The sequence below is a fragment of the Dromaius novaehollandiae genome, chromosome 5 (assembly GCF_036370855.1).
Source record: "Dromaius novaehollandiae isolate bDroNov1 chromosome 5, bDroNov1.hap1, whole genome shotgun sequence".
NCBI lineage: Eukaryota > Metazoa > Chordata > Aves > Casuariiformes > Dromaiidae > Dromaius > Dromaius novaehollandiae.
Genome location: NC_088102.1, coordinates 70,066,435 through 70,084,437, shown reverse-complemented (window position 1 = coordinate 70,084,437; position 18,003 = coordinate 70,066,435). Strand labels below are relative to the sequence as shown.

The following is an 18,003-nucleotide window of genomic DNA, read 5'->3' as shown; positions in this document are numbered from 1 at the left end:
CCTCTGGGTGACAGAGACACAACTTACTTTCAATTCCCACCAGGGATAAACGGGCCATTTGCTCAGGGCATCGGAGCTAAGAAGGGGCATTATTGGATCTGTGGACACACAGCATATAAATTTTTACCCGCGGGGTGGTCGGGAATTTGTTACATAGGGATTATCAGACCATTGTTTTTCCTTTTACCAGAAACAGGCGGACCTCGGTTAGGCATAAAGGTATATGATAACCTCGGGGACAGAAGGGTTGCCCGTAAGACGCGATCCATTAAGGTAGATTTGGGTGGGATGCAAAAATGGGGAAATGAGTGGCCTCCTGAACAAATAATTCAACATTATGGGCCTGCAACCTGGAATCCTAATGAACTAATATCGGGGGTGAGAGAACCAATTTACAACCTAAAAGTGGCTCTAGAAATTATTACCAACAAAACCGCTGATGCAATAGATCTTTTAACTCTCCAGTCCCAACAGATGCGCACGGCAATCCTTCAGCACCGCATGGTTTTAGACTATCTGTTAGCTGAAGAGGGAGGGGTGTGTGGGAAATTCAATATTTCCAACTGTTGTTTAGAAATAGATGATGTAGGCAAGGTAGTTCTCCAGTTAACCAAAGATATTAGAAAAATAGCCCACGTCCCCGTCCAAACCTGGAACGGCTGGAGTGGCAATTTGTGGTCCTGGTTACCAGAGGCACCATGGGTGAAACAGTTCATATTGTATTTGTTAGGTGCAATTGCCGCTTTAATGTTTTTTACCTTGTATAATTCCTTGCTTTGTTCAATTAATCCGACATGTTGTGTCAAATATGCAATTTGTTCCTACCACACCCTGAAGGAGGAAATTGCATATTGACATCCATACCGCATTTGTCAGCTGTTATACCTGTTGTAACAATCACTTACCTTCGTTAACTCAATTTTGATGTCTATTCTGTGAAGTTAAATGTTGCTAAAATTGTTAAAGCATGAACTTGCATTGGGCAACACCTCTGTTTAATCACTGTTAAGCACCTTTTACCCGAACCTATATCCTTCCTTTTACTCTTCCCGCGACGTGTTCTACACTTTCTATACTTCCTTCTGATCTCTATCTCATATCACCACTGTGAACAAAGGCTATGAAGACTTCAGGAAGGAGACATACCAATCAATGTTTAAGTCACGGGGTGGTGTGGCGGACTGATGAATGAATTTTTTGCCTTAAACATTTCTTGGTGCATGGGGTGCAGGCAGGCCACAACGACTTGAGCTGCTGCGACCCCTGAAAAGGTCTCCCTGCGACCACCCGGGACACACCAAGCCTGCACTGAACGAGACCGCAATCGGGCAGAGACTTTGGGATCGGGACTGTAAATTATTGTCCGTTTTTAGAACAACTTCTATAAAACCTGCTTGGCATGAGTGGCTAAATTTGCTGAAGCCTTAGGCCGCACTCCCTAGTACAGTGAGAAAGGGCCCAGAGCTGCTGCAGGCGGGAATGATAAGGGAGTTACTAGCAATTTGCATTCCTGTGCACTGCTGAAACAGTGCTAATTGCTGAAGTTATCACCTTCTTTGTCAGGACCTTGAGAGCTAATGGCTGGACCTAAGAATGGAGACACACCTGTCAGCAGAAACGGCAACAGTAAACGGCCTACCTAGGGACAGTGATGAGACCCAATAAGGAGCAGGAGACCCCAGACCCAAATATTACTATTGGTCTGAACTACCACGTGAGGGGTGGGAAAACTTAATTTGAAAAAGCTATAATTGCCGAGGGATTTCTTTGTTCCCCCCCCCCCCACCATCTCCTTCTCACTCCCTCTCTCGGCCCTCGCTCCTCGTCCCTCGTCGGAGGCACCCAGCTTGAGCTGTGATTCGAGCGGAGTCAGCGGAACATCATCGGCCTCGGAGTGGTGGTAGCTAGCTTCCTCTCTCCTTTTCCAACTTTTCTCTATCTTTTCCCCTTACCCTTGTTCCCTTTTTCCCTTCGCCTCCCCTTCGCCTTCCCCCCCCACACACACACACCTTTTCTCCCCAATTCGTGGAAAATAAAGGTAAAAGGTTGTACGATATTTGACCGGTTTTAGCGTCTTAATCTCGTCCTTGGGATCGTAACGAAACCCTCCCGATATTGGATCGGGACACCAGGCATGCAAAAAATACACTACAGTGCCTTGGGACTGCCACACGAGCAGGCTCTAGAGGTCCAATTTACAGGCCAGTCCTGTTCCTCGTCCTTTGAAGTCTGCTAGATTTATGCTTTACCCTGTTATATTTTTCTGTTATAGTGAACGAGGTGAATTTAGAGTAAACTAAATACGTCTGGGAGGACTTAAGTACTTCTAGGAGGTAGCTGTTCCCTTCTCTAACCACACCCTGTAGTCTGCAAGCGCACCTTGGTTTAATAAGTCATCGAAAACAGGAGAACCTCCCAAAGCTTTGTGCCTTTGGTAGCAAGTCTGCGCGGCTCACAGCTGCCTGTCCTCTAACTCGCACTGTGTTATTTCCTATCCCCACGCCTTAACTTGATGTATTTTTGTGAAGATGGTTTTTGAAAATTGACTGGTGGTGACATCTAGTGGAGAAGTGTATCTCAAATATTCGGGATGCACCAAAAATCACAGATTTGGATTATTCCTTACTTGTCAGTCCTGCTAGCAGGGTCGGTGGTCGTGGAAGTCCAGCCTAGATGCTTTTTCCTTGTGGTTGTGAAACCAGCTGGATTGCAAAAACAGAAGTAGATTAAAAAGAAGTTGTTAGAACAATAACTTATCTCTTTTCACGTTGGTAAATTTGGGAACTACCACCTGCATGGAAGATCTGAAAATCTTAAATAGTAGGAAGTACAAATACAGTACTTCATATTAATGCTGCTCCGGGTGTTACGGATTACACGCTGTGCTAAGGACTTGGTGCAACCACCAAATTGCAGGTTTGTCTTTAAGCACGCGAGCACTGTCACCGAAGGCACATTTAAGTGGCCTAAGTGCTCTGCTGGACCGGAGCCAGGGCCTCGGCCCCTCGCAGAACTGAACCCTCCTTAGTGTGGGAAGGGGAAGGCTCTGCCGCGGGCTCTGCCCTTGCTCTCGATGGGAATCCATCATCTCAAACGATACGGTGCTGCCCCAAAAGTCAGGCAGCGCTATGTTTATTCAAATGTAACCGGGATGCAGGTGCGGTAAGTGCAACTAGAAATTTTAACAAAATACTGTAGCTGCTTTAGGCTGCGTGTGCACTGCAGATTGTAACCTAGAGGTGTAGGGACAGCCTTCGAATGACCTGCCTGAGACACTGAAGTCAATGAACTGCAGGAGCTCAGCGCGGGCTGACTTAGCAGTTTGCAGTGTGGGGGTAAATCTTGCTGTAGTTTATGGACTCTTCCATGAGGAAGCTGTGCCTTTCGCATGGTATAACCAGCTGCCTGTCATCTCTGGGGTCTGTGCTTGCAAAAAAGAGAGCCGGGAGCCCAGAGCCTGCAAGGGCACGTTGCTAATCCACTGCAAACCCGCCATTCCCAGGCACAGCCTATTGCTTAGCCTCAGCCACGCTTAAGAGCCCCACGGATCACGGGTCAGCTGAAAACGGCGTATAACGAATGACACGCAGCGGGTAGCACGGTGGCAGAAGCGGCCAGGCGAGAGCAGAGCGGGGCGGCTGTATGAAGACCTACCTGCTTCCGAGGTGTTTGCTGGGCTGGCCAGTGCCCTGGGGGAAGAGCAAGTCTGGCAGCAGCAGGCAGTAGGGCAGAGGGCAGCAGAGCTGAGAGCGGCTCACGCGGCGAGTTCACCCCAGGTTCCCAGGCGGTGCCAGGGTCGGGCTGTAGCTGAGGAAGAAGTGAGAGCAAGGTTGAATTTCAAGGGAGGCTCCATCGAGGTGGAGACATTTCTTGGGAAGCCCTGTCATTTTAATGAGGTTTAATGAGGTTAAAATGCGCTGTTACAACTTTCCTGCTTCGATAAGGTGAAATGTTTTGTTTCAAAGTTAATATTTCGTGTCATTTCCTTTTTGTATCGTTAAATATTTCACTGTTGCATTAGTTATAAAGATATAGCAAAGATTATAGCCAGAGGTCCAGCTTTGTAGCGCCAGCTCGCAGAACCTAAGGCTTCACTTGCATTGGGAGAACTGGGGCTGGCTGTGCAGCACAGCGGACATCGGTGTGAGCAGGCAGGCAGTCTTTGGCCATAAATAGACATCAACTATAAAACCCTTGAGACCAACGATCAGGGACAGCGGAGCAGGGAAAGCAGATCCCCGACTTCCAGTCCTACACCGCAGCGCTGGACCATTGCGTTTGTGAGGAGGATCCACTCCGCTTAACCTTAAGTCTCTAAGCCTTAGCCAAGTGTAAGATAGCGTTGCAGGCTCCCTTCCTAGCCCTGGAGACAGATGGCAATGCTGCCAGCCCGTGCTGGATGAAGATATGTCACTATGGCTCACAGAGGGGCTCAGGACACTGGTCAGGCTTAGCGAACCAACCTTCAGAGAGCCAGCACGGGTTGAGATGAACCCCGTCCCGATGACTGATTTAGCTGGGGTGGCTGCCCAGAGGATGGACACTTTCATTAAACTGAGTTGTTGGGCTTAAAAAGCAACACTTCAGTGTTACATGCACTTTCACTTATAAGCAGGGTTCCCATTTTAGCCGCCTGAGTCAACTGTGCTTTCTCCTTCTGAGATCGCAGACTCCTCATGCACATGAAACCATCAGTGTCCTGCTCAACCAGTGCAACCAGGGGATCCGAGGCCATGGGGAACCTTGCTTTATCCCGGAAAGCAGGGAAACTTTTTGGTTCCCTGAGCCTGCTGCTCGGTTTCCTCCTCCTGACTTGTGCAAACAGCCTGAACGGGCGTCAAACCACCTCTGTCTTATCAGCGGTTGGTATTTCGTGGGATCCTGCTGAAAAGGATGCGATTGTGGCACGCTCGCCCGCCCGGACTGTCGGCAGGACGGCGGGTAAACACCGGAGTAGGTGACAGGGTACCAGCACCACTGTTTACACAGGGAGAGATAAATACGTTGTAAAGCTCAAAGCATGCGTCTCATCCAGTTCAAGAGTCCACCTCGGCCAAGGGTGCCCAGCACTTTTGTGACTGTACCTTTCTTTCGAAGGGCGAGACTGGCTGAGAAAGGCTCCCTGCACCTAGTTGTCCCCACCATTTTGCTTTTAATAGTAGACTTGATGGTCTCTTGACTGCAGCAAGCAAAACACGGGCTGGGAAGGAATGGGAAACTCCTAAATTTTCCCAGTAAGTCAGGTTATCCTGCCACATACTTGATATTTACTGTTTGCATATACCTGCCTTATGTGCGCCAGGTGTGTAGCTGTCCGATACCTGCACGTGCCGTACGCGCTTCTTAGCGCGCCTGGTTCAGCTACGGCTCGTGGACGACCGGCAGCACCCTACGCGTGCAGCTCCGGGCGAGGGCATCCTCCCTGCGTAGCAGCCACCCATGCGACGCTGGGATCTCATCACAGCACGGGGTGGCACGTCCCTCGCAGGCTGCAATTACCCCGCCGGAAAGTCAGTCCTGAGGTCCCAGAGTGTTATCAGAGCAACTGCACCAGGTACCGGAGGATTACGAAGGTTGTGCCCTGTCACGACCCAGAGGTTGTGCAAGCTTGTTTGCGCTGTTATTAGTGTAGCTGCCGAAAAATAGCGATGGATGCGCCGGGAGCCCTGCTACAAGGGCTGGCAATGAAGCGGGGTGACATGCGTTAGCTAAAAAGTCTGACCACGTTTGCATAGATACGCGTGCGTTTGGATACGTCCGCAGGAAGCCCAGCAGAACCACATGCTTTTCTCCTTGAAAGTCGCATCCTGCTCGAATCCCATGGGGGAGAGAGGACTGCAGGCATCTGTGGGGTGCCTGCAACGCGTGGACGTCTGTTTGCTTGTTTTTAACTTTGTACAAAGAAAAGCCTTACATTTTCAAAGGGCCCTAGTAGAAGTAACCACCGAACCAGCGTGGGAGCAGAGCTCCACCTTAGCTCTGCCCTGAGCTCATTTTGCAAAAGCAGAAATCAGAAACTATTTAAACAAATTTCCGGCTGGGTTTTTTAAGAACATTGAGCTCTGTGCACATGAGCAAGTGACAAAATAACGAGAGATCAGCTGCAGAACTCATAAGATACTAAAAAAATAATCCCTAATTTGCTGTCCCATCTCCAGAGAGAAGAGCTAAAGCACCCCCCCAGATTCAGAGGAGCACAGAAATTGCCCGACTGTGTAAAACCGCCGAGTAATCTAGGCAAACGCGCGGCTTTTGACAAGTCACAGCCGCTTCAAAGGCGAGATCGGAAAGTTTCGCTGTGAGCAGAAATGTGCAGTCTGTGAATATCTATTCTTAGCAGTTATGTTGGATTAAATCCTGAAGCGGAAGACTCCCAAGGCCTTTTTTAGCAATAGCCGCACGAGGGCAGCAAGTCCTGTTTCTTACGGAAGGAAACATTTTTTTCCCCGCGGTTCTGAACAAGTTGCTCCAAATACTTGTTCACTATAATGCTAAGAACCTAATGTGAGGCAGTGAAATACCTGGCCCAGTTTTCAAAGTGCTGCAAGGCCTTCCAACTATCTGACATCAAAGGCAGGAGTCACGAAAATAAGGATGTTTATCAGGGACCTACTATTATGGCCCCTTTATAAAATGATGTTATGCTAGAGAATGTAATTTGCTTACAAATTTTCTTTCTACAAAGTCATTTCTATATGTTTGTATCTAACAACACAACCTGCCTGCATAAAGCTCCTGATTCAAATCCATACGCTTTGTATAAAAGTCACCTGAAATGAGTCACGGGCAGAGTTGCTAACGCTTTGCTACAATCGCTTGCTAATCTTAGCCAATTCTTCCCTTGATATTTCCTCTCCCTCATGAAGCTGCAAGAACATATTTATGTGTGGTGATATTCCAGGCCTCCAGCAGGTCATTTGTGCAGGTCCTAAACCCATTAGCTCCCCTGGCACAAATGCAAGCGAGACTAATGCTTCCAGGCAATGTGTGTGCGAAGCCTTCAGGATGCAGAACATGGGGTTTTGCAATAGCAGCTCCCCGGCTCACGGTATTTTATTTTACGGTATATTAATTTACCTGGGCAGCTGACTGGCCTATAAGTCAGTACACCACCTACAAAGCCATGCCTATCCTTTTTCCGTAGGCAGCGCAAAACAGCTTTGCAAAGCACATGGATGGTTTGTGCTTGCATTCACCTTTCCTTATCTGTTCTCTGTTCTTTCTGCGATTCGGACGTGTGCTTTAGATACGTACGGGTAGAATTTGTGCTCGGTGCACGACCACAAAACGGGGCAGAGTTACCCCGAACTATTCAGTCACAAATACGGACAAAGTCCACTGGATGCTTACGTCGCTCTCCAAAGTCAGCCAAACAGCACCGGAGGACTGGTGCGCTGCTGGGTTTACTCTCTGTTGCCCATCTTGATAGGGGCCGAGGTTACTGTTGGTAAATAGGTCAGGAAAACGTTGTGCTTTCTGCCTGTAATTGTTGTTATTACTCACTCAGGTAGTTTGCTAAACGCAATGAGACAGTTGAACATGACTAAATACTTCAGTTTCTCCAGAAATCAATATCATGGAGATTTTTACCCCAAAAGCCAACCTTCTACCTGCTGACATCTGGGTGATGAGTGTCACAAACTTCACTGCTTTCTGCTCCAAGTATAAGTCACTTTTTCCAGCCTTCCTTTGCTTGTATTAACTAGATAGAACAATGTGCTCAGGAAATACTGAATTATAAAAATATGAAGGTAATGCATTTTTGCAATTAAGTGAGGAAGAAAGAGCAGGACAAATTGTTCCTTCCGGAAGGGGCTTCCTCGTGCAAGGAGGAGAATAGATACTAAGAGCAGAACAGAGGACTACAAAATAAAATAGCACCCAAACTAACTTCTGAACTGGTGATTCTTCAGGCTTTAAACAATTTTCCTCTCTAGGAAGGCACCAGCAGTAAAAACCTGCGGTTGACTGTGTTGGTGTCAGCTTCTCATAGGAACAGGGAGATACGAAACTGCTTTTCTTCCAGCACAAACACTGCCTGTGCTGAGCTTAGCCAGAGTTTCCGTCCGTCTGCTTCCAGGCACTGCAGGCCTCTCCCTTCTGGGACTCTCAGCGGTGCTCGCCGTGAAGACGAGGAGCTCGCGGCTCTGCTGTGCAACACCCTGCCATCACTGCCTGCACTTGTCGCCTGGCACGAGCTTTCCCCTGTGCCGTTCCACTTACCGCCAGCTTTTCCCTCTGCTCACCCACTCTGCACTCTGCTGCACTTGAGCTGGTGGTGCTGCACAAGCTAAAGGAGACATATTGCAAATAAATTGCCTTTTATTACGGCTGCAGATATAGGAAGATAAGGAAATTCAACAGAAAAGGTACAAAGGTAGATTGGAATTGTATGTGTGCACTCAGCTTTTTCTGAAGATGAGACTCGCAAACATTGCAAATCTAGCTATGGGGCCTCAAAAACCTCTGGTTTATGCATTATGCCTTTGAAACCGAGTCCATGGGATTTAGTTCGTTTTGCAGCCTGTTTATGGAAACCTACTGGTGCAGTAAGAGAGCAACTAAAGCACAGACAGTTTTTACTTTGGCATGAATATTTTAAGGAAAAGGAGCTCTCTTTGGGGACTTCACATATTCAGAATATCCTTTTCTTTCCTGAATCAGTGGTTGGGGAACAGCCTGTAAATAGCAGCACCGTGAATCTTAGATTGCTGCGATCATGGTATTCAGTACTAAATACTTTCTCTGGCTCCATTTGGAAATAGGACTGGCATTATTAGCAGATGCCAAGAGAAGCTTGACGGGCAGTTTTGGTTTGATCCAGATTTCTTGTGGTTGCCTGGAGGCGTTCTGAAAGGTAAGGCAAGAAAATCACAAAGAACCAGGCAGAAGAGCAGGGTATGTCCTCACCCAGCTGCACTCATCACTAAGCAAGGCCTATCTGAGTGAGCATGGTAATTAATAAGGAAAATGCCATAAGGAAGCGTGGATGTGCTTCAGTCACCCATGGGTGAACTGCTGCCATTTGGAGGGAACGAAGGCAGCATCGCTACGTAACAGGCAGTGGTCCTAGCAGGTGTTGCAATGCTTTGGGATTTTGTTTTATTTGTACAAAACCTATGAAGAAAGTAGAAAGAGAATCTTTTGATCCATTCAGCTGGAGGCAAGTAGTCTTATTTCATGCATTTTTCATGCTGTCTCAAATGGCAAAATCATGTGAAATAAAAGTCTCTCCTCCCCACCCACATCTGCACAAATTGTTTTTCGCATGGCCTTCCCATAGGCTCTGCTTAGCTTGAGTTATGAACGCCATCAAGGATCTAGGCTGAAACGCCTCGTCCCTAAAGTCTGCAAGGCAGCAAGGAATTGAACTCAGACTTGCTTCGGCTTGGACTCCATCTTCTGTCACTCTATCCATCTTCTGCGGTCTCTGAACACAGCCTGACAATTACTGCAAGGCAGGTAATTGGCATATTAGAAATCAAACAAATATTCACAAATAGCTAATGCTATCGTCCTTCCAGACCTACGTGGGTGACAAACACCTAAACGGTTCTGCTTCCTTCCACTAGTTCACCGTAAGAAGTAGTACACACCGTATCTAAAAAACCTGCAATACAAACCCTTCTAATTTTGCCTAGCATCTGAAACTGTTAAAGAAAATTATACTATCAGTTTGTGAGTAAATATGTGTCTTTGAGTGACAGATTTTCTGCTGAAGGTGGATTACTTGAAATGTTTTACAAGTGGACATAATGATGTCTTTCCAAAAGTATCTGTCTGTTCCTTCAATCTGAATAAATGCGACCTCTTCTCTTTACTAGAAATGATGGTGTGTGTTTTCAGGCCAGAGAGATTTCTTTCTGTCAAAGCTTTGCAGAGTTTAGGGAATGCCAGGAGCACAACTGCTATCAGCTCTCCGGTTGCAACATTCACTGTTGCTTTTGCCAATACGCAGGGTCCTTTAACGTTGTATTTTTCACTTGTTCCCTTACCTTAGAAAACCTCCCACTGCATACTTTCCTTTCAAAGCTTGGCCAGGCTCCGTTTTGCTATCGTCAGTATATCCTTAGGTACATGCTGTGAGGCTTGAAGTCTTGCCCTTCATACCTGGCACATGGTCCATCTTCTAGCATCCGGGATAGCATCGGGAGGTCCATAGTCCTCACCCGGAGCGACTGCGAAGCTCAAAGCCAGAGGTCATGAATCACTCAGCGTAAGGGAAAACTGAAACAACAGAAGCGGAAAAATGAAAAACAGGTTTAAAAATGCGTGTGTGGTGGCAGCGGAAGGTCTTAAACATTTATTTTAAGCTTGGGAAGGGCACAACAACTTGACTGTCTCAATCTGTAATCACCAAGCGGCAACTTGGAGAGTTCAAACAGCCTGGCAGGCTTTCGGATCTGGCACTTGCAGTGGATGTTCCCACCAGATGGGCTCTTGACTCATCTTTCGGAGTGGAGGAACCCTCACGGGCTGCCCAGAAGGGCCAGCACACCTCTTTGCCATGAACAGGCTGTGCAGTTCAGTTTGCTCCTCAACGTGTACGGAAAACTATCAGGAGACAGCGAATTAGCTGGAACAACGTGTCTTGGGTATGCAGATTTAAGTACATCACTTAAATTTTTTTGGGCTCTTCTGCCAGATCTTCTCAGGCATTTACAGAAAGTCCCCACACCCATGGTTACTTGATTATAAATTTAACCTCTCATAAAAAAAATGTAGTTACCTGCTAAGTTTACAGGCATTTTGGTCAGCAGCACCTTACGGTCTGTAGTGCTTTAAAGCTTCACGCAGGCTGAGAAGTGGACACGGATTAGTGTTTGTGCCCACTGGGCTCAGGTGGCCCCTCCGCAGGTAACGTTACAACAGCTAAGATTATCTGAGATGCTCAAAATAGTAAATTCAGATACTAGGGGCAGAACCTGACCATGGCGAATCCGTGGATGCGATTTGGGGAAGCCAGGTGCCATTTCTAATCCAACAACGTATTCCTTACTGGTTAAGTGGCATCCACAAGTGTCCACTTCCCAGGGAGGCTGTAAAGCCTAGCCAGTTTGATGGCCTAAAGCACGGGCCTAGGGCACTGGAAAGGTACATTTGTTTTACTTTGACCTATAAACTCTAAGCGAAACCTGCAACCTGCTCACCTCACTCCAGAAAAATGAATGCACTAAAAGTGAATAATCAGATTTTAAAAGGGTATTGATTAAGAGAAGAGGGGTACATTTATTCTCCCCAAAGCCCCTTCCCTTGCTGCAGTCACAGAAGCACATCACACGTCCTCTGTTAGGTCTGACTGCCACAGGAGGGGCTGCTAACCCCGTTGACAAGGCAGTCAAGCCAAGTTAGTAGTGTACATTTTAGCTAGCTAAAAAAAAAAAAGCAGGGCAAAACGTAACTCGCCTTTCACTGCTTAAATATTGGTTGAGTTTCTACCGTATCCTCATGAGAACATATTTCAGAATGAAGAAAGATCAAGTCAGATCCAAGTTTCGCTTTCCTGGGACACTACTGAGCTGGCAGAGTTTGGTGTTGCTTATCAGCGCTAATGACAGCGGCCGAGATGGTTGACTCACAGAGCAGTGAGGGCTTGGGAGACAGGAGCGGTCTGAAACACAAAAAAGAGGCGTATGTCGCAAGACGCAGACATTATCGGTGGCGTGTGAATTCCCTCAGTGATTTCCCGTAGCCGATAAGGTGTAGTGCACAGTGCTGCAACTGCGTCACGTTTGTGCTTTGATGTAAAATCCTGCATCCTTTCGGACATCGCATTTTGCGTGGGCCACCACGTCTCCCCCATCGCCTCGCAGAAAGGCAGGTGTGGTCATTTGGTGAGTGTGTGTGGGTTGTGAGTGTGTGTGCGTGTACCATCAGGGCCCTAAGCGCAACCCCACAACCCTTCCAACATGGTCCAGATGTCTGGCCTTGAAGAAGGCAGCTGGAAGAGGCTCTGCCAAGGAGCCTCAGCAGGGCTTGCCACTTCGCTCGGGAGTAGTTTTCACGCCGTGGCTCTCGTCCTTGACCCCCCGAGCGAGGCTGCGGTGACCGTGCAGCGGTGCCCCTGCTCGGCCACGGTCCCTGTTGGTCTGGACCCTGATCCTGACTCACTGCCTTGACTTTCCGGCCTGGCTTCGGACTTGCCTCACGGCCATGGCCTCCTCTTGTGATCCAGCTGTCCCGGTTACGTCACCGGACCTGCTCTGCTCGCCGTGCTCAGGTGCCACGGGGCTGCGCCCGTGCCGTCGAGGGCATTGCCCTGCCCGCCTCACTTTTCCCCCAGTTTTGTCTTCCCACTGCTTTTCTCCCCAATTCTGGAGCACTTCCTCAGTTACTACCAATTTGTTTTGCCACTCAGGGTTGGCTAAGTTGCAGTGGGGCACTGAGTTACTAGTGCTTATGTCCTAACTACGAAATGGATTTTTTCATTTTCAGATATACGGAGATAACATGACGGAGAAAAATGAATAGTCCCGGTTCTGTTTCAAATGAAGTGGCTGTGGTATTCTGACTAGCCAGCAAACTGGGAAAACATCTGCTCAAGCAGCTGAGACTGCACTCAATAACTCCGTACTCTGAAGGCCTTGAATAATCCAGTTTCAATAAGGAGAATAATTCAGTTTCAAGACATCAGAGAGAAATGCTCATCTATATTAAAACTGCTTGATTCAAGTTGCATGAGAAACTGAATTAATTCGGAAAACGAAAACAAAAACAGAACACCACAAAATCACAGGGGAGTAGTTAGGTTTCTAAATTAGAGCCAGACTTAAGGTTTAGTGCTTTGACACTGTTAAAATCTGTCAAAAAATAGACAAAAGTAAAAACAATGGAAGAAAGGTGTACTAGATAAGAAAAGCTGCTACAAAGAAGGCATGTTGCATGTACAGAAGCCAAGAAGTCTTGAAGGACTAAAAGCTGACCAGATGTGGTTAATTCAAGGGCTACATATACACAGAGGCAAGCTAGAAGTATTTCAGTCTGCCTAGGCACAGATAAATGTGGCCTTTCCTTGATTATTTTGATTTCTTTGGATTGCAAAGATCAGAATGAATTCCTAGGGGGTGGGCCACATCCTTACAGAGCTAGGCACATACGGTCTTTCCTGATGGTACTCATCAGTCTTTAGAAATCAGAAGTATGACAATTATTGGGAAAAAAATTGAAGTATTAGCAAGTATCTAACTTCTGCTCCATGTAGGTTAATGGGTGAAGAGAGCCTGGCCTAGGTGTCAGTGGCAGGACCATTGGCCATCAGTCACAGACCGTCCGTAGTGTCAGGTTTATGTCTGCCAGCTAAACAAAGCCAAGCCGGGTTTGGCTTAGTCACAGGCACGACAACCTCATATAATGCAACACTTCTCATGTCGTCACCGAGTCTAGCTGCAGGAGGCTGAGATATTTTATGACATATTTTATGATAAAATAAGCACTCTGACTTGATGGTCCCTAACTCATGGCAGCTTGCACAGTTATTTGGAGAACAAAATAAATAGCACCAACATCTGCTTGCAGCTGATTCCCTCCTGATTACTGTGTAGCTGAGAATGTTGGCGGGGGACTAAGACATGAAGGAAACTCCTTGGCAGAATGAGGGGAGACCAGATTTGGTTTACTTTTTTAATATTTAGAAGGTAAAAAGCACCTAGAAGGTAAAAAACATAGCAAGACCTTTTAGGATGTCTTTGCGCATAATGAAAAACATGTAGATAACTTTTTCTTTGTAAACTGCTTGTAGAACACACATAGGCCAAGGGGACAAAAGTTATTAACCGCAGCCTTCCAAGAGTTGCAGTCCTTCCTCTAACTGTCCAAATTACGGTCATAGCTGTTAATGCTAAAAATGCATAAAGATGGATGTAGCTGAATCTGGGGACGCAACTAGGTTTGTGTTATTTGGTCTTTTGGGTCTTGTCTTTCCCTGCTAATACTAGTAGTTCTAAATGGCTCTTCTTTTTCCCTCCTCCCCTTGTTATCTTCTGGGCTTTATGCTTCCTTCTGAAAGAACAACATCTTCTTCTAATTGCACCATTAGGCAAGGAACATTAAAAGGGCAATTTCTGAGCAGCAGTGGCTTTTCTCACTGACATTGCATGATGTTACGGGCAAGGGAAAGGCTCCATCTGCAGAGCCCGTGCTTCAGGATTTGGTCATATGTTTATTCATGCATCGCCTTTGGCGTCTTCAGCCACATCCTGGAAATGGCAGCGGGCAGGAGTGGGTGGCTGGGTGGATCTGCCCACAAAGGCAAAACTGCGAATCCCAACTTTGCAGCAATTTTAAGGAAGAGACTTCCTATTGCTAGCACTGCAGTGGGATAGCCCATGACGTCCCTTAGAAGGAGCAGCCCTCCTGCGGTTACACCGAAATGGAAGCCCACCAGAGAGAGTCAGGCCCTGAGCCCTTCGAAGCGAGAAGTGATTGCCCCATTGCAAACCCGAAATTTAACCAAATTACTGCGCCGTTCTGCCCTGCCCGAGGCAGACGTGTAGGTGTTTGGGTTACTTTTCACGATTTGGCACTTTGTGAAGAACAGGATTACTTTCACGGGCAAGTGTTGTGTTTACCCAACTCCTTCAACCCCCCGCAGCTGCCGGGGAGGGTGGGCTGCAGGGCCCTGCCCCGGGGAGGCCATCTTGGCCCCCCGGCCGCACGCAGGCCAGGTCCTCCATTTGCCCTCACGCCTTTACACCTCGCGGGGCCTCTCCTCAAAACCCCTGCAGCTCCCTTCCCCAGGGTCAGCCGCCCCTTTCCCCCCCGGGGGGGTGTGGGTGAGCCCAAAGGTGCTCTGCTCCGCCATCACCTCCCCCGGCGCCACACCCGCCCGCGCCTCCACTCCACGTCGTCGCCAAGCCTCCCCTTAGCTCCGCCCCCTCCCCGCGCTTCCCACCAATCGAGCGGCCCCTCTCCCCGCTCCTAGCCTATCGGCGCCCGCCTCCCTTCCCGCCTCCGCCCCGCCCCCGCCTCTCTTCCTCCTCCTCCTCCTTCACACCCACGGCCCCCCCCCGCCCCCTCCCGCGGCGCGCCGCCGGCCCCGCCCCCTCGGCGCCGGCAGCCAATGGGGGCGCGGGCGGCAAGCGCGGCTCTCGCGCAGGGTGCGCGCGGGGAGCGGCCGGCTGCCGCACTCGGGTCCTGACCGCGCTGCCGCCGCCTCGTCGCGCGCCGGAGCCGGTGAGCGGCGACAACCGTCTGCCCTGCGCCGGCGGCGCGGGGGGCCCGGCCTGGCCCCGGGGGGGGGGGGGGGGGCAGCGCGCCGCCTCCCTGCGCTGGGCTGAGGGGCCGCGGCGGGGGGGGGAAGCCGTTGGTCTCTTTTTATTTAGTTATCGTTTTATTTTGTTAACGTTATTTCATTATCTTTTTATTTGATTATTTGTTTAATTATCGGGCCAAGTGCGCGCGGGGAAAGGCGGCGGTGGCGGCGGGCACGGGAGGGGCAGCGCAGAGGCGAGGTCTCCTTGGCATCCCGCTGCCCTGGTCCCGGCTTCGGCGTTAGGGACTCGCTGCCGCAGGTCGGGGAGCGGTGTGTGCGGGGGCGGGGAGGGATGATACCGCGGTATAAGGGGTGGTTCGCTGAGTCCTCAGCGCCCTGTGAGCAAGCCTGGAAGGAAGCCGGTGACCTGCAGCTTTGCAGGTTGGTGAAGCCGCTCTGAGCCATCCGCAGGGTGAGTGCGAGCTCTCTAGAAGCGTGCACACGGCTTAATACCGGGAGTGGGCTTCAGAGTGTGTGTGCGTAAGAGTTTCGTGAATTAAATACTTGGGTTTTTTTTTTCTCTGGTGGCTGGTCCATGTGTTTGTGATTGGCGGTTGTGAAGCTTGTAAAAACCGCAGTTACTGTAAACTGCTTTCGAGATATTTAGAACTTTGTCTCTATTTTGTTTGTGACACTGCCCTGGGAAGGCTGGTTTACTGGGTGAGAATACTAATTAGACTTGTTGCAGAAGGTAGGTTGTTAAGAATATCCCGAAAGCCGCAAAAATCTTGCCTCATTGCTCACGCAGCTTTCATATTCTGAAAGTTACGTCTTTGAGTTTAGATAGAAAAGCCAACCTGAAATGTTCCTTTAGTCATTTATAACCCAGTCCAACACGGTTCTGCAGCAGTGTCGATGGGACTGTGGAGGGAAGGGCATCTTTGGGAAGGGAAAAGCGCAAAGTAGGATCAAGACAAATACTTCATTCTTTTTTATCTGGCAGTTTACCAGCGTTTGGAGGACAATCCTTTTGAAACTCTGCAGTCTAGAGGAGATTATAGAAAACCGCTCACTTCCTTATCACGTTTGTAAGGGTGCAGCATGGAGAATGGGGAAGACCTGCCTAGTGCCTTCAAACCCCTCTTCTAAAACAATTGTGTTCTCCTGAGTGCGTGGCCTCTTGAATTTCCAGATCTACGAGCTATTTGATTCTAATCCGATGGTCAGGTGCTTTCTGATCACGGTGAATGGCCAGAAAATAAGGTTTACTGATATTATTGGGGGAATTAAAAAAAGAAAAAAGTGTTGGCAGTCCTCGGTGGTGATCAGTAGGCTCTTTTCCTATGGCAGTCAGGTAAATTAAGTCCCGACTTGCAGTATTACAGATGACGTTGTAGGTAAGCAGGATGTGGATCTCCAGGAGCTGAGGTGAGGTAACTTTATGTGATTACACGGATGCCGGGCTGTGTCGCAGCAGATGTCAAATCAAGCGGCTGGATTTACCAGCTGGCTGTCCTGAGGGCTGCGTTATGCGCTTGAGTCAGGAGCCTCATCCTGACAGAAAACGTTATGGAAAAAAATAAAAATCAGGCAACTAAGGCTTTTTATGACCGTAAGCTGTAATAGAAAGGTATGTTGCAAGAGTAACTGAGGGCCTGTCCCCTTTTTTCCCCCCCCTCCCTCACGACTCCGAGCTGGGCTTCGCGGTTTGCGGCCCGCCCCCTCTGCGGAAGCTGCTGCCTCGCACGGGCCGGGCCTGCAGGGCGGGGGCGGCGGGGGGGGGGAGGGGGGCGGCGCGGCCCTTTGTTGTCCTGCGCGGCGCGCTGCGGCGGCGCGACCTTTCCCCTACTTCTGCGGGGCGGTCACGTGGTGCCGGGCGGGCGCGCGCGCCCCGGGCGCCGTTGGAAAGGGCGGGGCGAGGGGGGGGAGGCGGCGGCGGCCGCGCCCTTCAGAGGGCAGGTGCCTCCCTCCCCTCCCCCCCCTTCTCCAAGGCTTTTCCAGGGGGAACCGGGGAGAAAGGCAGAGCAAAGCACTTGTGTGGTGGTTTTTTTTATGTTAATACATTTTATTTTCATTTATTTATTTATTTATTTATTTTTTCCTCTGGAGCGACCGGCGGGTCGCTGTGCTCTTGGCAGGAAGGCCGCCCGGCGCGTGCGGAGAGGCTCGGCGTGCCGCATCCCGCGACCGCAGCCGTGGTGTGTTTGGAAAACCTTAGGTTGCGAGGCGACCTAGGTGGAAGCCGTTTTAAAATTACATAAAAGCGGCGTGCAAACATCTGCTTGTTTTCCTTGTGCTTCAAAAACCCCTTGCTTTTGCGTGGTGGCATGCTATATCCTAGCCCAGAGCTCCAGACGTCAAGGAAAACAAGATCTAAACAGCTGAAAGGCAGCCCTCTTTCCCCTGTCTGGATTAACTGCAGTTTGAATGGTCTGTTTAAATGTTGGTAAAATGTTTGGACCTGGTTCCTTGGTGATTATTTACTGTACAAGTATGTCAGGGTGTACAAGTGAACGTTACCGCAAGATCCATATGTTCTGCTTGCCTTTGGTCACCAAATGTTGTAGTCAGTGTTTTAAGACTGTTGGTACCCAGGAAGATGGGCATCTGATATGTCTGGTAAAGTGCTGCCATTCTGGAAATGTTACCACAGAAAAGGTAAATACTGTAATTCTGCTTTGCTGCATCTGCATATATAGAAGCTACTTAGTGCAAAGGGAGAGGAAATGGGTAAAATTATTAGAATCTCAGTGCCCTGGGTGTGTCTTTTTGTAATAGCATTAAAAAAAAAATCCCTAGAGCCTAATTTGGGG

At 48.9% G+C, this 18,003-nt stretch overlaps 1 protein-coding gene across 3 annotated transcripts in view; it reads left to right on the top strand.

Annotated features, from left to right (window-relative positions):
• Window positions 1-15,038: 15,038 nt before the first annotated feature.
• The window catches only part of CPT1A (carnitine palmitoyltransferase 1A), a 46,303-nt gene continuing 43,338 nt past the window's right edge, over window positions 15,039-18,003 (top strand). Inside the window, exon 1 of one of the 3 annotated variants that reach the window (XM_064513244.1) lies at window positions 15,039-15,171. The gene's annotated coding sequence lies outside the window, so the exon portion shown is untranslated. Of the gene's footprint in view, window positions 15,172-15,641; window positions 15,663-17,478; window positions 17,849-18,003 lie in introns of those variants that run through there. The other 2 variants (XM_064513245.1, XM_026114194.2) reach the window with 2 other exon arrangements.